The sequence below is a fragment of the Globicephala melas genome, chromosome 9 (assembly GCF_963455315.2).
Source record: "Globicephala melas chromosome 9, mGloMel1.2, whole genome shotgun sequence".
NCBI lineage: Eukaryota > Metazoa > Chordata > Mammalia > Artiodactyla > Delphinidae > Globicephala > Globicephala melas.
In genome coordinates, this window is record NC_083322.1 from 33,242,091 (window position 1) to 33,268,649 (window position 26,559).

The following is a 26,559-nucleotide window of genomic DNA, read 5'->3' on the forward strand; positions in this document are numbered from 1 at the left end:
AAACTTAAAGATAAGATAATGTGAAATAGTACTGGAAAAAGCAAAAAAAAAAAAAAAAAAAACCCCACAAAAAACACATTTAAATGACAGAGATTACTATAGCATTGATTGCAAACTGTGGGGCCTATTGCTTTTAAAAGCATAACATCAAGCACAATGCTAAATTGTTTTAAATATAACTATGGAATTATTGAGAGTAATCTTTTCCCATTTATGTCAAAGATAAAAGATAATTCGTGATGATGCATAGCTATTTTCCTGTCATCATAATCGAACTTATTCTCTAAACTGTGTTAACAACAGGAATGATCAGGGAGCCTACCCACTGATATCTTACTACACATATAACTAGTGATACAAATTTTAGACCACAGTTTATGCTTTCAAAATGCTTTCACTTTCATAAAATTCCATGTGCATTTATATATTCATATGAATATCATATTTAAGATCATGAAATGCATTTACTCTAGTTTAGCAAACTAGGAGTATAATTTTTGACTTGATAAGATTTATTCAATACTTTATTTGCTTAAATTAATACTAGCAATAAAGATATGTTATCAAGTTTAGGAACTAAATCTGTGAGTTGGAAAAATCTGAATTCAGATGCTGGCTCCATTAGTAAGGTTGCCAGATAAAATATAGCGTGCCCAGGTCTACATTTATTTTTACATCTTTATTGGCGTATAATTGCTCTACAATGGTGTGCTATTTTCCGCTTTATAACAAAGTGAATCAGTTATACATGTACATATGTTCCCATCTCTCTTCCCTCTTGTGTCTCCCTCCCTCCCACCCTCCGTATCCCACCCCTCTAGGTGGTCACAAAGCACCGAGCTGATCTCCCTGTGCTATGCGGCTGCTTCCCACTAGCTATCTACCTTACGTTTGGTAGTGTATATATGTCCATGCCACTCTCTTGCTTTGTCACAGCTTACTCTTCCCCCTCCCCATATCCTCAAGCCCATTCTCTAGTAGGTCTGTGTCTTTATTCCTGTCTTAAACCTAGGTTCTTCATGACATTTTTTTTCCTTAAATTCCATATATATGTGTTAGCATATGGTATTTGTCTTTCTCTTTCTGACTTAGTTCACTCTGTATGACAGACTCTAGGTCCATCCCCCTCATTACAAATAGCTCAATTTCATTTCTTTTTATGGCTAATATTCCATTGTATATATGTGCCACATCTTGTTTATCCATTCATCCGATGATGGACACTTAGGTTGTTTCCATCTCCTGGCTATTGTAAATAGAGCAGCAATGAACATTTTGGTACATGACTCTTTTTGAATTATGGTTTTCTCAGGGTATATGCCCAGTAGTGGGATTGCTGGATCACATGGTAGTTCTATTTGTAGTTTTTTAAGGAACCTCCATACTGTTCTCCATAGTGGCTGTACCAATTCACATTCCCACCAGCAGTGCAAGAGTGTTCCCTTTTCTCCACACCCTCTCCAGCATTTATTGTTTCTAGATTTTTTGATGATGGCCATTCTGATTGGTGTGAGATGATATCTCTTTGTAGTTTTGATTTGCATTTCTCTAATGATTAATGATGTTGAGCATTCTTTCATGTGTTTGTTGGCAGTCTGTATATCTTTGGAGAAATGTCTATTTAGGTCTTCTGCCCATTTTTGGATTGGGTTGTTTGTTTTTTTGTAATTGAGCTGCATGAGCTGCTTGTAAATTTTGGAGATTAATCGTTTGTCAGTTGCTTCATTTGCAAATATTTTCTCCCATTCTGAGGGTTGCCTTGTGGTCTTGCTTATGGTTTCCTTTGCTGTGCTTTGAAGTTTCATTAGGTCCCATTTGTTTATTTTTGTTTTTATTTCCATTTCTCTGGAAGCTTGGTCAAAAAGGATCTTGCTGTGATTTATGTCATAGAGTGTTCTGCCTATGTTTTGCTCTAAGAGTTTGATAGTTTCTGGCCTTACACTTAGGTCTTTAATCCATTTTGAGCTTATTTTTGTGTATGGTGTTAGGGAGTGATCTAATCTCATACTTTTACATGTACATGTCCAGTTTTCCCAGCACCACTTATGAAGAGGCTGTCCTTTCTCCATTGTACATTCCTGTCTCCTTTATCAAAAATAAGGTGACCATATGTGTGTGGGTTTATCTCTGGGCTTTCTATCCTGTTCTATTGATCTATCTTTCTGTTTTTGTGCCAGTACCATACTGTCTTGGTTACTGTAGCTTTGTAGTATAGTCTGAAGTCAGGGAGCCTGATTCCTCCAGCTCCGTTTTTCGTTCTCAAGATTTGGCTTTGACTATTTGGCGTCTTTTGTGTTTCCATACAAATTGTGAATTTTTTTGTTCTAGTTCTGTGAAAAATGCCAGTGATATGATAAGGATTGCATTGAATCTGTAGGTTGCTTTGGGTGGTAGAGTCATTTCACAATGTTGATTCTTCCAATCCAAGAAATGGTATATCTCTCCATCTATTTGTATCATCTTTAATTTCTTTCATCAGTGTCTTATAATTTTCTGCATACAGGTCTTTTGTCTCCTTAGGTAGGTTTCTTCCTAGATATATTATTCTTTTTGTTGCAGTGGTAAATGGGAGTGTTTTCTTTATTTCACTTTCAGATTTTTCATCATTAGTGTACAGGAATGCCAGAGATTTCTGTGCATTCATTTTGAATCCTGCTATTTTATCAAATTCATTGATTAGCTCTAGTAGTTTTCTGGTAGCATCTTTAGGATTCTCTATGTATAGTATCATGTCATCTGCAAACAGTGACAGCTTTACTTCTTCTTTTCTGATTTGGATTCCTTTTATTTCCTTTTCTTCTCTGATTGCTGTGGCTAAAACTTCCAAAACTATGTTGAATAAGAGTGGTGAGAGTGGGCAACCTTGTCTTGTTCCTGATCTTAGTGGAAATGCTTTCAGTTTTTCACCATTGAGGACGATGTTGGCTGTGGGTTTGTCATACATGGCCTTTATTATGTTGAGGAAAGTTCCCTCTATGCATACTTTCTGCAGGGTTTTTATCATAAACGGGTGTTGAATTTTGTCAAAAGCTTTCTCTACATCTATTGAGATGATCATATGGTTTTTCTTCTTCAATTTGTTAATACGGTGTATCACGTTGATTGATTTGCGTATATTGAAGAATCCTTGCATTCCTGGAATAAACCCCACTTGGTCATGGTGTATGATCCTTTTAATGTGCTGTTGGATTCTGTTTGCTAGTATTTTGTTGAGGATTTTTGCATCTATGTTCATCAGTGATATTGGCCTGTAGTTTTCTTTCTTTGTGACATCTTTGTCTGGTTTTTGTATCAGGGTGATGGTGGCCTCGTAGATTGAGTTTGGGAGTGTTCCTCCCTCTGCTATATTTTGGAAGAGTTTGAAAAGGATAGGTGTTAGGTCTTCTCTAAATGTTTGATAGAATTCGCCTGTGAAGCCATCTCATCCTGGGCTTTTGTTTGTTGGAAGATTTTTAATCACAGTTTCAATTTCAGTGCTTGTGATTCTTCTGTTCATATTTTCTATTTCTTCCTGATTCAGTCTTGGCAGATTGTGTGTTTCTAAGAATTTGTCCATTTCTTCCATTGTCCATTTTATTGGCAAAGAGTTGATTGTAGTAATCTCTCATGATCTTTTGTATTTCTGCAATGTCAGTTGTTACTTCTCCTTTTTCATTTCTAATTCTATTGATTTGAGTCTTCTCCCTTTTTTTCTTGATGAGTCTGGCTAATGGTTTATCAATTTTGTTTATCTTCTCAAAGAACCAGCTTTTAGTTTTATTGATCTTTGCTATCGTTTCCTTCATTTCTTTTTCATTTATTTCTGATCTGATCTTTATGATTTCTTTCTTTCTACTTTCTTTGGGTTTTTTTAATTCTTCTTTCTCTAATTGCTTTAGGTGCAAGGTTAGGTTGTTTATTCGAGATGTTTCCTGTTTCTTAAGGTAGGATTGTATTGCTATAAACTTCCCTCTTAGAACTGCTTTTGCTGCATCCCACAGATTTTGGGTAGTCGTGTCTCCATTGTCATTTGTTTCTAGATATTTTTTGATTTCCTCTTTGATTTCTTCAGTGATCACTTCGTTATTAAGTAGTGTATTGTTTAGCCTCCATGTGTTTGTATTTTTTAAAGACGTTTTCCTGTAATTGATATCTAGTCTCATAGCGTTGTGGTCAGAAAAGATACTTGATACAATTTCAATTTTCTTAAATTTACCAAGGCTTAATTTGTGACCCAAAATATGATCTATCCTGGTGAATGTTCCATGAGCACTTGAGAAAAATGTGTATTCTGTTGATTTTGGATGGAATGTCCTATAAATATCAATTAAGTCCATATTGTTTATGTATCATTTAAAGCTTGTGTTTCCTTATTTATTTTCAGTTTGGATGATCTGTCCATTGGTGAAAGTGGGGTGTTAAAGTCCCCTACTATGAATGTGTTACTGTCGATTTCCCCTTTTATGGCTGTTAGTATTTGCCTTATGTATTGAGGTGCTCCTGTGTTGGGTGCATAAATATTTACAATTGTTATATCTTCTTCTTGGATCGATCCCTTGATCATTATGTAATGTCCTTCTTTGTCTCTTCTAATAGTCCTTATTTTAAAGTCTATTTTGTCTGATATTAGAATTGCTACTCCAGCTTTCTTTTGGTTTCCATTTGTATGGAATATCATTTTCCATCCCCTCACTTTCAGTCTGTATGTGTCCCTCGGTCTGAAGTGGGTCTCTTGTAGACAGCATATATATGGGTCTTGTTTTCATATCCATTCAGCCAAGTCTGTGTCTTTTGGTAGGAGCATTTAATCCATTTACATTTAAGGTAATTATCAATATGTATGTTCCTATTCCCATTTTCTTAATTGTTTTGGGTTTGTTATTGTAGGTCTTTTCCTTCTCTTGTGTTTCTTGCCTAGAGAAGTTCCTTTAGCATTTGTTGTAAAGCCGGTTTCATGGTGCTGAACTCTTTGAGCTTTTGCTTGTCTGTAAAGGTTTTAATTTCTCCATCAAATCTGAATGAGATCCTTGCTGGGTAGAGTAATCTTGGTTGTAGGTGTTTCTCCTTCATCACTTTCAATATGTCCTGCCAGTCCCTTCTGGCTTGCAGAGTTTCTGCTGAAAGATCAGCTGTTAACCTTATGGGGATTCCCTTGTGTGTTATTTGTTGTTATTCCCTTGCTGCTTTTAATGTTTTCTTTCATTTAATTTTTGACAGTTTGATTAATATGTGTCTTGGCATGTTTCTCTTTGGATTTATCCTGTGTGGGACTCTCTGTGCTTCCTGGACTTGATTAACTATTTCCTTTCCCATATTAGGGAAGTTTTCAACTATAATCTCTTCAAATATTTTCTCAGTCCCTTTCTTTTGCTCTTCTTTTTCTGGAACCCCTATAATTCGAATGTTGGTGCGTTTAATGTTGTCTCAGAGGTCTCTGAGGCTGTCCTCAGTTCTTTTCATTCTTTTTTCTTTATTCTGCTCTGCAATAGTTATTTCCACTATTTTATCTTCCAGGTCACTTATCCGTTCTTCTGCCTCAGTTATTCTGCTATTGATCCCATCTAGAGTTTTTTTTTTTTTTTTGTGGTATGTGGGCCTCTCCCTGCTGTGGCCTCTCCCGTTGTGGAGCACAGGCTCCGGACGCACAGGGTCAGTGGCCATGGCTCACAGGCCCAGCCGCTCCACAGCATGTGGGATCTTCCTGGACCGGGGCATGAACCCGTGTCCCCTGCATCGGCAGGAAGACTCTCAACCACTGTGCCATCAGGGAAGCCCCCATCTAGAGTATTTTTTATTTCATTTATTGTGTTGTTCATCGTTACTTGTTTCATCTTTAGTTCTTCTAGGTCCTTGATAAATGTTTCTTGCATTTTACCTATTCTATTTCCAAGATTTTGGATCATCTTTACTATCAGTATTCTGAATTCTTTTTCAGGTAGACTGCCTATTTCCTCTTCATTTGTTAGGTCTGGTGGGTTTTTATCTTGCTCCTTCATCTGCTGTGTGTTTTTCTGTCTTCTCATTTTGCTTATCTTACTGTGTTTGGGTCTCCTTTTTGCAGGCTGCAGGTTCATAGTTCCTGTTGTTTTTGGTGTCTGTCCCCAGTGGCTAAGGTTGTTTCAGTAGGCTTCCTGGTGGAGGGGACTTGTGCCTGTGTTCTGGTGGATAAGCTCCATCTTGTCTTTCTGGTGGGCAGGTCCACGTCTGGTGGTGTGTTTTGGGGTGTCTGTGGACTTATGATGATTTTAGGCAGCCTCTTTGCTATGGGTGGGGTTGTGTTCCTGTCTTGCTAGTTGTTTGGCATAGGGTGTCCAGCACTGTAGCTTGCTGATCGTTGAGTGAAGTTGGGTGCTGGTGTTGAGATGGAGATCTCTGGGAGATTTTTGCCATTTGATATTATGTGGAGCTGGGAGGTGTCTTGTGGACCAGTGTCCTGAAGTTGGCTCTCCCACCTCAGAGGCACAGCACTGACTCCTGGCTGGAGCACCAAGAGCCTTTCATCCACACTGCTCAGAATAAAAGGGAGAAAAAGTGAAAGAAAGAAAGAAAGAAAGAAAGAAAGAAAGAAAAGAAAGAAAGAAAGAAAAGGAAGGAGGGAAGGAAGGAAGAAAGAAAGAAAGGATAAAATAAAATAAAGTAATATAAAATAAAGTTACTAAAATAAAAACTAATTATTAAGAAAAAAAGTTTTTTAAAGAAAACAGCAACAAAAAAACGGACGGATAGAACCCTAGGACAAATGGTGACAGCAAAGCTATACAGACAAAATCTCACACAGAAGCATACACATACACACTCACAAAAAGAGGAAAAGGGGAAAAAATCATAAATGTTGCTCTCAAAGTCCACCTCCTCAATTTGGGATGATTCGTTGTCTATTCATGTATTCCACAGATGCAGGGTACATCAAGTTGATTGTGGAGCTTTAATCCGCTGCTTCTGAGGCTGCTGGCAGAGATTTCCCTTTCTCTTCTTTGTTCTCACAGCTCCTAGGGGCTCTGCTTTGGATTTGGCCCCGCCTGTGCGTGTAGGTCGCCGGAGGGCGTCTGTTCTTTGCTCAGACAGGACGGGGTTAAAGGAGCCGCTGATTCGGGGGCTCTGGCGCACTCAGGCTGAGGGGAGGGAGGGGCACGTAGTGCGGGGCGGGCCTGCGGCGGCAGAGGCTGGCGTGACGTTGCACCAAGCTGAGGCGCGCCGTGCGTTCTCCCGGGGGAGTTGTCCCTGGATCACGGGATCCTGGCAGTGGCGGGCTGCGCAGGCTCCCCGGAAGGGGGGTGTGGATGGTGACCTGTGCTCGCACACAGGCTTCTTGGTGGCGGCAGCAGCAGCCTTAGCATCTCATGTCTGTCTCTGGGGTCCGCGCTGTTAGCAGCGGCTCGCGCCTGTCTCTGGAGCTCCTTTAAGCAGCGTTCTTAATCCCCTCTCCTCGCGCACCAGGAAACAAAGAGGCAGGAAAAAGTCTCTTGCCTCTTCGGCAGGTCCAGACTTTTCCCCGGACTCCCTCACGGCTAGCCGCGGCGCACTAACCACGCCAGGCTGTGTTCACGCCACCAGTCCTCTCCTGGAGCTCCAACCGAAGCCCGAGACTCAACTCCAGGCCCTGCCCGCCCCGGCCGGTGAGCAGACAAGCCTCTTGGGCTGGTAAGTGGCACGGTCGGCCCTGATCCTCTGTGCGGGAATCTCTCCGCTTTGCCCTCCGCACCCCTGTTGCTGTGCTCTCCTCCACGGCCCCGAAGCTTCCCGCTCCGCCACCCGCAGTCTCCGCCTGCGAAGGTGCTTCCTAGTGTGTGGAAATCTTTCCTCCTTCACAGCTCCCTCCCACTGGTGCAGGTCCCGTCCCTATCCTTTTGTCTCTGTTTATTCTTTTTTCTTTTGCCCTACCCAGGTACGTGGGGGTGGGGGGGGTTTCTTGCCTTTTGGGAGGTCTGAGGTCTTCTGCCAGCGTTCAGTAGGTGTTCTGTAGGAGTTGTTCCACGTGTAGATGTATTTCTGGTGTATCTGTGGGGGGGAAGGTGATCTCCGCTTCTTACTCTTCTGCCATCTTCCCGATTCCCTCACCCAGGTCTACATTTGAGTTTCAGGTGAACAACACATTATTCTTTGGTATATATATGTCCCATACAATATTTGGACATACTCAAAGAAAATTTATTTTTCTTATCTGAAATTAAAATATATCTGTGCATCTTATATTTTTATTTACTAAATCTGGCAACCCTATCCATCAGTCACCATTTTAATGACAATCTCCTTATTCCCTCAACATTTTAGCCCCTGGATCTATGTCATTTTCCCTTCAAATTGTTCTGTCTTGGTAATATTAATTTTTCTGCAGATAATGTCTCCAGTACTTTGGTCTCTTACTTCCTTAACCTCTTTTCCTCCAGTGATCTTTCTCTATTATGTTAACCACCCTTCTACATTAATTATTATATTCTAGACCTCACCATTCCAAATATATGCACTTCCCTCATAATATTTAATTCCAAGAATTCCACTCTCCAGCTAACACTTCTGATTTTTTTATTGTACATCATTGAAAACCCACAGCTGTAGTATTTGTTCTTTTTTACTCCACTGGAACCTACAGTCCACTGATCCTTCTACCATTTCATTCTTCATGTTCTTAATTCACTCCTTATTTGATAGATTCCACAGTTGTTCATGGCAGTATGGAATTATTATTATATGGATCCAGACTACCTGGAATTAAAGGACTTAAATCCTGCCTTCACCATTCACTATCTATAACTTTCAACAATTTACTTAGTCATTCTGCCTCAGTTTACTCATCTATAAAATGGCAATACTAATAGTTAAACATGCCACATAAGGCTATGGTGAAGAATAAATAATTTATGTAATGTGTTTTGAACAGTTCCCTCCTGGTACAAAGTTTGCACTATAAATTTAGCTTTTGTTATCATTATCATCATTAACATTATTACCATTGGCAACATCAAAATGCCCTAATTTACACTCTTAAATCCTTTGTCCATCTCTCCCTTCACTTTTCTTGTCTGGCAAAACCTAAATCCTATTCAAATCCAACTGTACTCTGTACATGAACATAGAAAGTAGAGGGAAAAATTGCAAAGCAAACAGGCTGTCTGGTTTCACTTTAAATTAATAATTGTGAACTTCAGATTGTCCCTTACTGCTCCCCAGAAATCCAATTACATGTCCAAGATTCATTCTGTCTCTGTTTCACATGTCTCCTTTCTCACCAACCTTAAATGCTTCTCCTCATTCTTACATTGTACTTCACTGAGGAAGTGTGCACTGTCAGAAAAGAACTTCCAAAAACTCACAGCCATGTTTCCCAGCCTCTTGGAGTCTGTCCACCCTTTGGCTTCCCTCCTTTCACTCTGAATGGACTCTCCGTGACCCTACCTTGACCAGTCCCCCCATTTGTGCACTGCATCTCCTCCCCTCCTGGATGTTTGCATTTGGATGGATGTCTAATAGACACCTCAGAGTTAACACATCCAAAACCACACTGCTAAATTTTCCAGCAGATTATCTCATCTCAGGAAATGGCAGCTCCAGCCTCACAGTTCCTCAGGACAAAGCACTTGGCTTCTCTCTTCCTCTCACACCCCACATCCTTTGTGTGAGGCTCTGAAGAGCACCTGATGTACCCAAAAGTTATTTTATCCAATCTTTAGTTTTATAATTTGGAAAAGTAGATGAAACAAATAGTATCATCTATCAAAATTTGGGGAGAGAATTCAACCAATAATGCCTGGAAAGTGCTGGCCGCTGTGTCTGGTGTATAGTAAATATTCAATAAATGTTTGTAGCTATTTTTACTATTATTCATACTACTCCTTTTTCTGTTTCTCCTCCTCCAGACTATGCTAATGTAGGTAAATATACAAACACATGCAGCTGAATATAAAATGCTATGGGCTTAAACATCATTAGACGTGTATTAATACAAAATATACTATTTGCCCCAGTTTTGTAGAAAAGTAATTCCTTTTGGACTGCTTATATGAATTTAGTTTGAGATACCCAAGGAATCTCATCATTTAGTAATGATGTTGTATAATGTAAAAATTCAACTGGAGCCAGACTTCCTGAGCTTGTATTTTGCCTCTAGTATGACTTTGGTCACTTACTTGAACTCTATGCCTCAGTTTTCTCATCTGTAGTATGGGGATTATAATAGTACCTCCTCATAGGATTGTTCCACTGTTTTTCATATTTGTGCAGTTTTAGTGTGGTTACTGAGATATTATAAGTGCTTTATAAGTGTTCACCACTTTTGTTTCTATTTTATTTTTGTTTCTAAGAAGGGGTCTTCTTCATAAGCTTCCAAGGCATGAGTTCAAAGGATTGTATTCTAGCTCATTTCTCTTGCAGGTATTATGGTCTATGTATATGAGTATAGTTTTTTACAACTTCAGAAATGTAAAGTACAGTGTGATTTTGCCCCAGATGCTTTGCCGTTTTTTTTGTTTTTTTGCGGTACGCAGGCCTCTCACTGTTGTGGCCTCTCCTGCTGTGGAGCACAGGCTCCGGACGCGCAGGCTCAGCGGCCATGGCTCAGGGGCCTAGCCGCTCCGCGGCGTGTGAGATTTTCCCGGACCGGGGCACGAACCCTGCAGCGTGTCCCCTGTGTCCCCTGCAGCGGCAGGCGGACTCTCAACCACTGCGCCACCAGGGAAGCCCCGTTTTTTTTTTGTTTTTGTTTTTGTTTTTTTGACATACATGTTTCTGAAACAAAAATGGATGACTTTGGCTGCATTTAAATTATAGGGAGTATAATCAATACCAAATATCTGTCAATTTCATGCATTCCACAGAGAGCTATTAAACACTAGTATATATATTGTGCACAAAGTTTTGTAGTGGGGTACAATGGTGATTAAACTGAAAAAGCTTTTGCCCTCTTTGAACTTATGGTATGAAACAAGGAAAAGATATTTTTCACATAAATAAGTATAAGCCTATTTCTTTTCTTTTTGCTAGTTGTGTTGGATTAAGGATCTGGCCAACTTTGTAGCATCATATGGTGCCAATTTTTAGGCAGCACTGCAACAACACGGGTTCTTTGGATCTGGTGTGCTAGTTTGCTCAGGTTTTGCCCACGCAATTCCTTACATAACTGGAAAAATTGAATTTGGTCTCCCTTCCACTGAAGTAGACAGTGCTGCTCAGTGTAAACAAATTTGGAAAAGAGAAACTTCTTCATGGGTGCCGCTTGTCCCAGTCAAGTATTTTAGATCTTACACAGGCAAGTTCCAGGTAGAACTACAGATCATGCCTCAGAGCCTGAGGCTGGGAAGCTGTCAGTTGCCTGGAATCAGCAGGTATAGGCAGTCAAAATACTGAAGAAGAGAATAACATTCAGCGTCTGGCTCTTTACCAGGAACCAGTGATTCATTTTATTACCTAACATTTAGACCCTTAAATATGCTTCCCAAGTGGTTGCTCAAAAAAACCGAGAAAACAAACACTAAAGGATTTGAAGGACATTTTGCTGATACCAGAGGAAAATAAACTTACGTTCTAATAAGATTTTTTTTTTATTAATTAATTTATTAGTTATATTTGGTTGCATTGGGTCTTCGTTACTGTGCGCGGGCTTTCTCTAGTTGTGGTGAGCGGGGGCTACTCTTTGTTGTTGTTGCGGTGCGTAGGCTTCTCATTGCGGTGACTTGTTGCGGAGTACGGGCTCTAGGCCGTGCGGGCTTCAGTAGTTGCAGCATGTGGGCTCAGTAATTGTGGCTCTCATGCTCTAGAGCGCAGGCTCAGTAGTTGTGGCGCACAGGCTTAGTAGCTCCATGGCATGTGGGATCTTCCCAGACCAGGGCTCGAACCCATGTCCCCTGCATTGGCAGGCAGGTTCTTAACCACTGTGCCACCAGGGAAGCCCCTCTAATAAGATTTTATAACAAAGTAAGTGTAGGTCAGTTTATCTATTCTTGGTAACTATAACACTGTGAAAGGAAAATACATAATTTAAATTTTATGTTCAGAGCATGTAATAAATCTCTTATTTTGAATATAAGAGCTACACGATTAGTACTAATTTAAGAGCAAATGCCTATTCTCATTAAATAGATGCTGTACAAATACCTTAAAATATCAGTTAGAAGACAGTAACATTATCCTACTGCATGATATCCCATAAGGCTTGTTCTGACCATGATGGAGAATGTGCATAGAAGGACTTTAGAATGCTTAATGAATCCTACTCCTGTCTTCTTTGGGGCAAGTCACTTCTTTGTTTAATGTTCAGAGGCCCAAGTTTACAACTCCTGAGTAAAATTTAACATCGTTCACATTGGAAAACTTAGATTCTAATTCTGCCATAAATTTAAGTGATATACTTTTAAAGATTGTGGATTACCTTTTTATTTTTGAGAAAATAACTAAGCATTATTTGGCAGCTAAGGGTCCCAAAATTGGATACTAGTGGTTTTGTAGTTCCCATTCACAGGAAGGCCACATTTAGCACCCAGAAGAGTTTTCTTTCATAGTGTCACGATTCCCACCCATATATTCTACTTCATTAATCAAAGAATTCAGTAGTGTTTAGTTCATTTTGAGCCCTGCATAGACTGAATATGCATAAGAGGTTGACCTTGGATTTGTCAGGGTATGAGTGAACCCACTGGTGACCTCTCATGACATTTTTAGGTAAAGCATCTCAAATAGTCATACTCTGTTAAATACTAAAATATGCATTTTCATATGGGTTTCCTTTCCTTTTTGTTCTTAACTATTATTTGCAGGTAAAACTATATACTGTTGTTGATACTTTTTCTTTGAAAAATAAGAAATGGTTTATTTTTAACACATTTTGATAAATGTAAATAGAAATCTCAAATTTAATCATAGCTTGTTCAGCAAGATTTGCTAGGTGAGAGCCCCTTATTTTTACTTAAACCCTTACATATTGATTGATACTATGACAGTTTTAACAATTCATGTTTTAGCCCACCATCTTCTCGTAGGAATTTGATGAAGGATTTTTAAATGACTTTTTCCATTCATAAGCTTATTCCCCTTTGTATAACCTTCACTTATAGTGCATATACTTTTCAAAAACTTTGGTCCTCTGTTTGTAGAGTGTGAGATATCTATTATTAATGAAATATTGGTGGATTTTTTTTTCTGAATTGTCTTGAGAGAATAATGTTCTCTTACTCAGAAGAAAGTCCTTCAGAATGAGGTATTCTAACAAAAAAATCATTATATCCACATATGTTCATAAGATACACTATTAAATTTAGTAGTCCCATCACATGTAAGCTTCAGATATTGTTGCTTTAATGCATTCCCTCACTACTTTGATAAAAGCCTTAAGATGTTGCCACTAGTTCTTTGATGATTTCCTCTGATGTTACAGTACCTTTCTTTTTTTTCTCCAAAAAATCTGTTTTGCATAAACATGAGAAGTCAAGGCAGTTTGAGTTAACCAGTAAAAAGATTCAAGTTTTTGCAACAAAAGTACATGTATTTGTAATCACATATTATAGCCCTCTCTCTCAATGTAAGGGAAGTTTATTTTCTATTTCTGGAAAATTTGAGCCTTTAGGTTTAAGAGAAGCCAAATATGTTATTCAGCTTTATAATTTTGAGCTTTATTCAGTTATTTCCATGTTGAATTCATGAGATTTATTAATGGAATTTAGAAGGAGAAGAGGCATATTGACCTAGATATTGACTTATTCATTTTTCCCCATCATCCCTGCCTGACTCCTGAATGAGTCCTGCATTCTGTTGGATTCAGGCATGGATAATTTTCTTTTCAATGTTTAGTTCTAGCTTCCAAATCTTTTTGCGGCAATTTCATTTAATAAAAAGCCATTCTGGATTACTTATTACATCCATAATTAGGTTTACTATTCCTATAAGGATGAAATATTAACAAATTAATAACAAACTTAAGTTTGTCCATTTTAACTACAAAGTTCTGCTTTCAACTAGACTATAGTTAATAATATGGTGTTACATACTTGAAATTTGCTGAGAGTAGAAAAGTGTTCTCAGCATTTAAAAAAAGAGTTAACTAAGTGAGGTGATGGATATGTTAATTATTTTAATCATGGTGATCATTCCACAATGTATATGTATATCATACTTCTTTTAAAGCCAAGCATGTTCTTCTGTGACTCTATTCTAGAAAAGAATGCCATTCTACCAACTATCAGTGGTACCTGTGGGTTTGCATTCATCTCGTTGTGCTAAAATGTCATTTTTCACTTTGCTACCTATATTCTGTGACTTGATAGTACAGACATCTAAAATCTAACTATTGCATCTGATACTTTTACCTGTTTCCTTTTCTTTAAAATGAAGCTTACTAGGCACCACTTTCACTATTGTTTTTCCCATGTCACAGTTGTTTTTCTCTAATAACTGATCTGTAGCTTTATATCAGCTTGCCAGCAGAAGGTGAACAGTAGGTCTATATATGGTGTGAGAGATGCATCTTTTGCCCCTTGTTTCAGGAACTGGCTGATTGTGAAGCTTTGCCATATTATTTTTGTGCATGTGTGTGTGTGTGTTTTCCTTGTTTCAGACCTGTCATCCAACACAGGGAGCATAGAACCTCTGAAATCCCTGGGTTTTTCAAAACTCAGCTCTGCCTGCTTTGAGTTGAAACCAGAAAATGAAGTATAGTTTTCTACATGATTAGCAAGATCCATACACATGAGAAAAGAATAACTTCTGAGCACACTATTACTTGTTATAGATTTTCAGATATACCAGCTCTGGTCACTGCCACTTACCAGCTCTCTTTTTCTCTTATTTAACATAGGAAGTTTTCAACGGGTTGAGTTTTCCAATATTCTAACTTTATAATTTCTGAAGTATGTTACCTTTTTAAAAACTTTTAAATTACTGCATTTCATATTCAAGTGAAAGCACCTAGCACAGCTCCTGGCACATGACACACATGCCCCAAGTTACTTGAATCTAGAACTGATATCTGAATAGAGTTGTGCTTATATTTTGTAATACTTGGCCGACCTTCTCTAGCAGTTTAGTTGGATATGTATATATATATATATATATATTCTACTTTTCCCTCATTAGTTGATAGCAAAATGAAAGGAAGCATTACCATATGGGAAATGCAATAAATACAAATGTTATATTGAAAGATAAGGCAATTCACATAGCTTACACCCAGTGTAATTAGTATGCTTACATGCTAGTCTAGATACACCCAGTTATTTATGTTTCAAGAAATATTTCAGTATATTTGACAGATCCTTCTCATTTCAGTGTCACAACAGGAGATAGATACTCAAGTTATGATATTCAAGTTACATTAACTAAGTATCCTGGGAAATTAAGTCTTACCGTTCCCTTGAGGGAAACCTCTACCTAAAAGAATGTGTTTCATTTTAAATTTCCTAAGCCATGGCAGTGTATTTAATTTATCCTAACATTTGAACTCTGACAAAATGAAAGTGAATAATCCAATGTTAATTCTTTAATATCTGGCATAAGAATCACAGTTCCTACAAATGCAAGAACCATTCATGGATTCTGGCGAATCTGGGTTAACCCATATCAGATAAGTCCCAAATGGCAAAGGTGGGGATGGGAATGTGTTTTAGAAAGTGTAGGATGGTTTTCATTGGCCATGATGTTAGTGGCTCTGTGTCGTGAATATGTGGCTGAACGTTTGTGCTTGCCAGGTTTGATGTCGTTAACCCAGGAACTCAAAGCTGACCATCACAACACTGTGCAATTTAAGCATTACAATAGGTTCCTAATATGGGGAAAGAAAATAAATAAAAATGGAGTACTTAAAATGCAATTGTAAAACAAAAATAATATTAAAATATCAGGTCTTTCTATTTGTAATTTCTATTTTATGTGCCCTGTAAAAATGGAAATGAAAAGATATTTCCAAATCTAATTTGTGAATTTAGTTTGGCCTCTCTCTTCTGAGCCCAAATGAGGTGAAAAATCTTATTAATAGAAAATATTAATGCTCTTTCTCTCTTTCTCTCTCTGTATGTACATGTCTTCCTCAACTGACGATGGGATTACGTCCCAATAAACCCATTGTAGAAAATATTGTAAGTCGAAAATGTATTTAATACACCTAACTTACCAGACATCATGGCCTAGCCTAGCCTACCTTAAATGTGCTCAGAACACTTATATTAGCCTACAGTTAGGCAAGATCACCTAACTCAAAGCCTATTTTATAATAAAGTTTGAATATCTCATGTTATTTATTGAATACTGCACTGAAAGTGAAAAACAGAATGGTTGTGAGTGTATCTATTGTTTCCTTGTGATCATGTGGCTGACGGCTCTGCAGCTCACTGATGCTGCCAGCATGGGGAGAGAGCGTCTTACCACGTATGGCTAGCCTAGGAAAAGATCCAAATTCAAAATTTGATGCATGATTTCTGCTGAATTCGTATTGCTTTTGCACCATTGTAAAGTCGAAAATCATAAGTTGAACCATTGTAAGTTGGGGACTATCTGTATACATTTTTTTTAAAAATTAGGGAATAAGAACAAATTATGTTGGCTAATTACTAAAACATTATCAATTAAACAAAGACTATTCGTGCCAGTGCCATCATTTTCCTCGCATTTGTTGACACCTTTATTGAAGTCCTATGAGCCCCATTTTCCTTTGTTGTATTCCCACATCATGATGCACCTACTGACCAAAGTAAATTTAAATACCACTAGCATTTCTTGTCACCAAGTGTATGAAGTATTCCCAGCAGAACATTTATACCTTGCTTTATTCTACTCTCTTTGTCTAGGTCACACCTAGACTTTGTAGATTATTGCATATTACTTCCTATCTTACTTGAGGAACAAGACAGTCTTACTCCCCTCTTCCCCCTTCTATTTCTTCTTATTTTACTTTGTCAGAGTGTAGTTTTATCGTAGTTAAAAATGTCAACCAAAAATTATAGATTAAAACAAGAGGTATACTTTTTTTTTTTTTTGCGGTATGCGGGCCTCTCACTGTTGTGGCCTCTCCCGTTGCGGAGCACGGGCTCTGGACACGCAGGCTCAGCGGCCATGGCTCATGGGCGGGCCCAGCCTCTCTGCGGCATGTGGGATCTTCCCGGACCGGGGCACGAACCCGTGTCCCCTGCATCGGCAGGCGGACTCTCAACCACTGTGTCACCAGGGAAGCCCCCAAGAAGTATACTTTGATGATTCTTTGGTGTGCATGGGCATTTTTTTAAACCTCTAAAGGAATTTTAAAAACCCTCAAAATGGAAATAGGAAACACATTTCTACACTTATCCTTTCTCTATCTCTGATCTTATTACCTTTCCAGATTGTATTCCTTTAAAAATTATTATACTGTTATAATTATTATAGTTTACTCAGGGAAACTTCATGTTTGCTTATAGCAAACTATGAATTTGTGAAGTGTCTCATATTTTTATACTTCTTTGAAAGATGGCAATTCCCTCCTTGCGGATTCCGGAAAGCATTTTGGCATAGATCTTAAGAACAAAAATAACAATACTGATAAGCACATATATACTCATACAGAGAGCTTTTCTTTTATTTTAGTTTTTATCTCCCCAAATCATGGTAATCAAAATTATCATCGTCATCTCTCTGTCAATCTACTCCCTCCCTTATTCCTGTACCTACTCTCTCTTCCTATTTGTATTTATAATGAGTTTCAGAATAAAGTTCATAACTTATTATTGCATGGACTGAATTTGTTTCTTAGGTGACAATACAGGAGAACTAAACTTTACTAAAGAGCGATTCCCTTGGGAAAAGTTGATAAGTTAAAGGCTATTAGGAGAGTTTTATAGTCATTGATCCTAATAACAAATATCCCAGTTCTCTCAATATATGGAAGGATTATGCAGGTTAATTTCCTTTGAAGTAGACATGGTCATTGACAGCTCTGGCCAATGAATGACAAACAGAAGCTTTAAGAACCTGCATATGGTTCATTGCATCCTGTTTGCCTGCCTCAGTGGTGTTGAAAGCGTATATGGAGATGGAGCCTCCATTATCCTGGGTTCTTGAGTAACTGTGTGGAACACAGCCTCCCTTCCCCCACCCCCCGCAATCCACACTGGACTTATAGAGTATAAAATAACGTTTTGTTTTTAACACTATGTATTTTTTGAAGGTTTTTGTTACCACAGCATATCCTGTCCTCCCCTGTCTAGCAGAGAACAACTGTACAATTTTGGCAGACTGCAAAAGAATTATAATTTTCCCAATCTCTAGGGAGCTGCAGTGTTAATCATGGGAGATGCCTTCTCATTTGGAACTTCCTAATATTACAAAGGAAGAAGCTTTATACTTTTACTTATTTTACGGATAATAAATACATTGTCTCCTCTGAGTATAGGTTAGATGGTAGCCTCCATGGAATATTTCTGATTTCTGGAATTTTATATATAATTTTCCCTTCCCAATTTTAAATATATCTTCTGTCTTTACCTTAAGGATTTATTACCTTCCAAATGCAAATGCTTTGGGGAAGGAGAATATTTTAAGTCTTATTAGGCATTTATACCTTGGCGAATAAAGTACATAATGAATTAATTAGAGAGTTTCCTAAAAATAGTTTTAGATAGTGGCAAAGTGGGGAGATGATAAGGGATCATGGCACCTGTCTGGCAAAAGGGAAAAAGACATAGAGATTGCATGTTAAAGACAAATTTTGCCTACTTCATAATTTTTAGAAGAGCCGATTCTTTGTTTAATTCTCTGATGTATGCCGAGATTAAACATAAAGTCTAGAGAATTCTTAAAGCCCTTGGCATCATAGAAGAATTAAATTATATTAATGCCTTAAAGGTTTGTAGAGACTTCATGCTCTTCAAAACTGATTTGTTGGGGACAGAAAAACTTGCAAAAGTCATTTGATTCTCCATTTCTCACACAACAATGTTAAGTCATGCACTTTTGCTGACACTGTGGATTGATGAGTTGATGTTTGTGAAGTTCATTGAAGTAGATGAGAGCATTTTAGAACTGAAAAAGTACTACTATTGCAATTGTATATTTATACTGATCTTACACGTGTTCCACAGCTCTCATGCCTAGTACACTTCTTAAGGACATAATAACTTTGATGGAATAAAACCTAAATGCAGTTTTAAAAGATATATTGAAAGTTTGCAAATACTACACTTGCTAATGTGCTAGTGAAATAGTAGAAATCTAGATAAGTTTCAGTGTTAGTATTTTAGTGGGATGAACTCCTATATGTTTGATGGTCTGTAATTCTTAAATGATATTGGAATTTAAGATCAGATTTGATATTTAGTGTTTATTTTAAAGTGCTATTCAGGCAAAGTGTAGAGTAATCACATACAAACAGGGAACATTCACTTTCTAACTTACGCACTTCTGGTAATGAAATCAGACTTTTGAATAATCAATGTGAATTTTTTGCCAAATGACTTAATGGTAATATTAATCTCTCTGTAAAAGGATAATTTCTATCCCTGAGGGACATATAAACTCCAGTTCTATATACTCACATCTGATTTTGTTTGTTTTCTATGGTAATATTGATTCTGGACTTTTTCTCCAAACTTCTTAGGAGAGTTGTATCTTTTCCTTGAATTTAGCTTTTTAAAAGAGAAGTTAGATTTCTTCAGTGTTTATCAGGTTGGAAGTTTTTAAAAAATTAATGATTATCTTAAACTAGGCTACTTGTTGGTAAGAAAAAGGCATACTTATGGGCATAATGACCCTCAACATCCAGGTATATATGTACAAAATCAATTGCCATTAAAAGGATTCTTTACCAATAATCTTTTATCTTTGAGACTTCTATGAAAGCAGTCTGAAGTTACAATGAATGCCTTGTTTTTCTTCTTTGAAGAGCTGGTATGCAATCTTCTTGTCTGCTTTCTACTTACTTGTAGGAATGTTTTTTGAGTCCATTTCCAAAAGTGCATTAGCTGCCGTTTGGCAATCAGAAAATTTTTTCTTCTATGGTCTGTTCATATGTTTTTAACTTAAACATTATTTATCACAGACATTATCTATTACTGATTGTTACCTTAGTGCCCTTAATATGTTTGACTTTAGAAACCAAGTAGCCTCTACTTTTGTGGCATTTCTCATTTCAATATCCCAGTCCTTCACAAAATCAGATGTAAGAAAACAGTCCATTTATTCCTTACATCATTTTTGTTTGCTATTTCATATATTCATCTACTAAATTACTGTTTCTCCGCCTTTAACTAACTTAAACCATAGGTAATTTATCTTCCAAATTCTATTAGATTTTAATCTCCTTGAGGGTAAGGATCACAACAGCTTGTCTTTGTATCCTACTGCCTGATACATGGTAGACATTCAGTAGAAGCTGATTAATTAATAATAGATAAAATATTGGTTTTGATGGAGAAGCTACTGTGAAGAACATAAGGCTTAGTATTTAATACACACTGTCTATTGTGTGACAGGACTAATTATAAGTACTTGGAGCATATGCTGTCCATGTTCTGTCTATACTTCCATATACCACTTACCATCTCAGGCTTGTCTTCCAATTGCCTGCAATGGAAGTTTTGTCAGAAGGCTGCCCTCAGCAGAACAGATTCCACTTTGCCCAGCTGCAGCTTGGGCAGGATATGCTTGGGTGTTAATGTTCCCTTGGAGGCAGCCTGAAACCAGTGGCTGATGGATTTTAGGGGGGTCTAAATATCCCAGGTCCTTTGTTCCCTGCCTGGAATAAATCTAAGCATTTTACATAATTTCCAGTGTCATGAAACTAAGAATTACCAATACAAAGAAGAAAAAGTTATGGTCCAATCCAGCAATAAGTACATCTTTAGATAAGAAGACAATCAAACCTTTATAATACAGTGTAACGATTACCTACATGTTTTATGATTTAAAGCTAAGGAATAAAAGCATTTCCCAAGATTTTTTTTAGTCATTAAAAAGTATTTTTCTTAGAGAGATTTTAATCTGTATGTGGTCAAATACGTTAGACTTTCTTGATATTTTTCTCTACTTTATGAATTACAAAATAGTCACATTTTGGCGCGTGATTTTGAAAATTTTATATTTGCATCTTTAAGATTTTGAAATTGAGTTTTTGGTATAGTAGAAGTATGGGTCTCTGTCTACTTCTCTCTTCCTCTCTCCCTCTCTCCCAACAAATTGCTAGCTATTTGCCCTTAAAGTATTTATTGAGAAATATATCTATTTTCTACTGATGTGAAATACAACCTTCAACATATACTAAATTTCTAAAAATGCATGTTTGAGTTTTCTGTCTACTGTATGCCATCAGTAAGCTGTTTTGATTAGTGTAGTTTTACAGTGTGTCCAGTATCTCATTGGTCAAGTCCTTCTTCACTATTTTTTTAATTTCAAAATATTTTGGCTATGTTTTTCATTTATTCTTCTTAGTAAATAATAATAGAAACACCAATAGACTGTAACTATAATTTTGATGGATATTATATTGAATTTACAAATTTATTTGGGATTAAAATATACTGACATTAATACTTATAGTAGAAAGATATGTAAAGTTCCGTTTGTTCACACACACAAGAGCATTTAATTCTTATCTTTCAAGAAAAGCCTACAGACAGGAGGTCAGACACAATCTAGACTTTGAAAAAGGGAGAGTCTTGTATCAGGACGTTCTAAGCAGAAGGAAGGAAGGATGTTTATGATGAAGCTTGAAATCCAGACTTAGATTTGGTTGTGAGGACTTTTATATGTTATTCTAGAGTGATGGGAATCAGTTTAGGCAGTAGGAATCTTCTGATGGTTACAAGTAAGGAGAAAAACAATGCTCTAATCACGTGGTTGTTTCCTCTGACAACCAGCCCTCATCCGGAAACTATTTTGGGGCCAAAGAAGTCACCTCTTCAACATAAACTCATGTACTAGTTGAAATGGGCTTACATGATTAACAAAAGATGCTCTTCTCACCCCTATTAAGAACCGTGAACCAGGAACCAAGGATGAAGACCAAATATTTATTTCTTATTATATCACAGTATCACACAAAGTAGTATACTATCCTTAAATGTTTTGGTGTACAAACTATTTTTAAAATCAAAACTATATTTTAATACAAATTACAAACATGTTTATTATATAAAATATAGAAGCTATAGGTAAACAAAACTTTTAAAATATCTTAAGTGCTCCTCTAGACCATCATTAAGATATAAGCACTGTTAACACATTGGTGCCTTTTGCTTCAGGTTTGTGTGTCCACGTGTGCATTTCCAACTTTTCAAAAACCAAAATGTATGCCCTTATAATAATAGAGCTTCAAAACTTACCTTCTGAATCACACAAATGTGTTTTAAATTATAATTCTATCTGAAGTAGTCTCTAATATGAGTTAAAATCCCATATGTTTCTCTTTCTTAACAATGTTTCTTATTAATCTTGTTTTCTTTCTAAAATTAGCTTAAATCAATCACCTTTGCTCTAAATTAAGTACTTACTCCTTCCCATCACCTTAGGAGATTTAAATGTGTGATAACATCATAAGAAGATGTAAGGTGACTCAAAAATTAGTTATTGATAATGAGAGAACTTTTAAAATTTTTACTTAATAGTTTTGCAGTTCTTCAGAGGAGACACAAAGTGCTGAGACATTTTCACATAAACCTCACTCCTTGACAAACATCAATGTCAATTTAATTGCATGATTTTATATATTTTATTTATTTATTTATTTATTTATGGCTGTGTTGGGTCTTCATTTCTGTGCGAGGGCTTTCTCCAGTTGCGGCAAGTGGGGGCCACTCTTCATCGCGGTGTGCGGGGCCTCTCACTATCGCGGCCTCTCTTGTTGCGGAGCACAGGCTCCAGACACGCAGGCTCAGTAATTGTGGCTCACGGGCCTAGTTGCTTCGCGGCATATGGGATCTTCACAGACCAGGGCTCGAACCCGTGTCCCCTGCATTAGCAGGCAGATTCTCAACCACTGTGCCACCAGGGAAGCCCAATTGCATGATTTTATAAAACACAAAGAGAGGAATTTGAATGTAACCTTTGCATGAAACAAAGTTGTATCTTTAGGTTTTTACTTTCATGCAGGTAACTAATATATAAAATGAGACCTCTTTAGATGTTTTATTTATAAAGGTAGTGAGTGAGTAACCAGTACTCATGTCCCTTAAAAATATGTCACACTGGGATATGAAAAATAATAATAAAAATTAGAAATCTTATAAGTTGAAATATATATCTTCCGACTACATAGGAAAATAAAATATTCCTGGACAAGATGAAAATTATCCTGGAATTTGAGAGCAAAATCATATGTAAGGAAAATGTGATTATATGAAATATGGGAAATTTAATGGCCTAAAGCAAAAACTCAAAATCTGTTAACACTCTTAACAAAACTGCAATTCTTAAAAACTGAAAATTGGTGCAGGTCAGCTTTTTGAAGAAACGTTAAGTGTGAGACTTGACACGTCGCAATAAATGTGGGACCTTAGTCCATTTTGATAACAACCATTTACTGCTTGTGTTTATTCTGGGAAGAAATGTTGATTATGGGGCAATAATGGGATCAACTAGAGCTTTTACTGTGGTCACATTACTGTGGAGTACTTTTGTTGGAGTGCTATTTCTCAAATTGGTAGCATATTTCACATAAAGAAAGGAAGTCCCCGTACATGAAACTGCTGTGTCATTTCTTCTTCCTTAACTGAAATTCCAACCAAGGTTCAGGAAATGCCCTAATGAGCCACTTCTCTTTTCTCTTTCCTCAACTAAGTGGATTCCAACCAGTCCAAACTATTCATTATTCATGATCAGGACGTTTACTTTGGTTGTCTCCTGTGGCATGGTGCTTATGTTATGGGAAGAGGGATTATAATTTGGTGCTGTTTGTAAAGGTGATAACACTGATAGAATCCAGTCATTGCTGGTAGGTAACTAAACTGGCAAGTTAATTTTCTGTACTTTAAACTGTGAAAGACAAGTCTAATCAATACCTATTTTACTTTGATATGTGTGACTTGCTGATAATTATAGTTTCATCTTGCATGATCACTGGATATCAGGATATTAGAGTAGTTGAGCTATGATTTGCTGTAATTTGGGTAAAATATATCTAAAACTCAATCTATTAATGTCTTATTTTAATCAAGATATAGAAATCACTGTTTTATTTCATGATAACCAAAGGAATTTCTTCTTCCAGTTTAATATTCCTGGATATTTACTAAATTAGAACATGATTTAACATTTTATTGCATCTTTTATGTTATTTTATGAGTAAATGTTAATTTCTACTTTTAGCAATATACATTTTATTGGCTATTAAAGGTAAGAAAATATGCATACTATTCATAGCAGAAATAACACCAGATAGTATTTTAGCATATATTATTTTTCCAGCATTAAAAGTTATTCTGTTTTTTATGGAGATTTGAATCTGAAAAATTTGTGTAGGAGATGTCAAAATCCCAAAGCAATAACTTTTTATTATAATAGTTTTCAATTAGTTTATTAGTAATAGTTTTCAACTGTAATAATTAGCAGAGTTGTAGTAGGGACTGGAAGATTATATATATATTTGTTTATATATATGTACATAAAAATATATTTTATATATATTTGTTTATATGAATTATAATCCCATGCTTTCGGTATCATCTTAAAATGTTTCATTGGGAATACACATTTTGAGAAGAAAATAAACATGAGGTAATCTTTAATTCATTTTGGGTAGCTTTTTAGTAACTTATTTACTAGAAACTTCATTTAAAGTTAAGAGAATTTAAAATAACTTTCACAGTTCTTCCCTGTTCAGAGACTGTGTCAACAAAGCAAAGTGAAGCAGAATATAGAGTTCATTATCAAGATTATTCAGACAATTCTGCTTCACTTCTATTTTAGATGAATCTGAGTGTAGCTTTACACTTTCAAGTAACTTCGGAATTAATACTAAATCTTTTACTTTTTTTGGTGGAAGCTACCTTAAATAGGCCAAACTTTGTAATCTCCATTTTGAGAATGAAAACTTTTTTTAGCTATAAAACAAAAGGAATAGAGATAATTTTCATGTTGTCTATTTCTTTGGTTTGATTATCATTACTTTTTAAAAAATTTCTATTTCATTACAAAGCAGTAGAATAGTTCAATGTATGAGTAATTTTATTGAACTGGAAGTTGGAGCTGATGTCAAAAATGAAACAAACTGAAAAAAGTTCCTTAAAAATCAGCTTAATTTTAATGACTGTGACACAAGTGTTTATTATAAGTTTTAGATAGCCAAAATAATTATGAGGTATTTAAATCTGATGGAAATGTCTAGCATTAGTGACATTTTCAGAAGTTGTGGTAATTAACACAGTGAAAATGGAAAGTAATTTTGAAAACAGTGGTTTGAATAGTTAGAAAGGAGAAACTGAAAGAAAGAAAATATTCTTACATGATAGTTTCAAATAAACTAGTGAAATATGATTCAAAGGAATAATGATGGATACTGATAAAGTAATAAATATACAAGTGGATGTATAATCATCAATTCTTTATTAATCAATTATAAATAGAAGTCAATTTTATTTTTGTACAAATCATTGTATAAAATGAAGTTCACTAGACATACCAGATTCTTCATGGAGGAAAATTTAATTAACTCTTTATAGTAAAAAATATTGGATTAAACAATGGAGTGATAGCAGATCCAGAGAAGGGATGTTTACAAATAGCAGATTGCAAATTTTATACTATTTGGCAAAAAAACCCAAAACAAATGTATAGTGCAAAATATAGTTCTTGCTCAGGTTTTACTGATTATATTTACTAAGATTAGGAAGACGAGTCAGGGAGGCATAGAGCAGAGGATGTATGAGGAAAACAGTAAGAATCACAAGTGTTTTCAAAAACATAACCTATGAGGGGAGAGCTTAACAGTAGTCTTATAGAAAAATGAGTATCAATAAATTAACATACAAAAATATCCCTTATTTTCTAGAGTTGTGAATTACCAGCCTGTTCAGGAATCTGTAGGTCAGGGTATAGGTGTTTGGAGATACACCAAAATTGGTCAGACATTATTTTGCTTGTGAGAACTTAGTTGATGATAATTTTGTGATTCTATTAAATTGTAGCTATTGGAGCATGGATGTCTTGGCCAATTACTCATCAGCAAAAAAGAATGATATGGGAATGTATTACAGGTAGTTTATGTTAAACATTAGGAAAATTAGGGGGATCTGTATTATTGAAAAGTGAGATAGTAAGATAGGTTGTGAAATTTCCTTAGGTGACAATTTTAAGAACAGATTGGTTAAGGACAGAAAACCCTAGGTTCTAATTTTGTAATTGTTCTCAGAATACAGCAGGAGGTTGAGCCTAATGATCTTAAAGCCCATCAGGTTGCTGTTTTTCTTTTTATCACTTCACATTTGAAAGAACATGTGAAATTCAAAAATAGAACTAAAAAAAGGCAATTGAAAGGAATGAGTCTAGGAAAGAGATTGAGGTTTAATACGAATTTCCATATCCCCTTACATTTATTCCCAAGAGTTACCATGGAAGAGTGTTTCCAAATCATTTCTTGCCTTTCCTGAAACACTCCTCCTCAGCCTGTGTACTGGAACAGATTGTGATTCACTTTCTAGCTTC

General features: G+C 36.4%; 1 protein-coding gene across 2 annotated transcripts in view; it reads left to right on the forward strand.

Moving 5' to 3' along the window:
* The window catches only part of TFEC (transcription factor EC), a 153,572-nt gene that overhangs the window by 50,715 nt on the left and 76,298 nt on the right, over positions 1-26,559 (forward strand). Inside the window, exon 1 of one of the 2 annotated variants that reach the window (XM_030857605.2) lies at positions 23,721-23,851. The exons of the other annotated variant lie outside the window; for it this stretch is intronic. The gene's annotated coding sequence lies outside the window, so the exon portion shown is untranslated. Of the gene's footprint in view, positions 1-23,720; positions 23,852-26,559 lie in introns of those variants that run through there. 2 annotated transcript variants of the gene reach the window in all.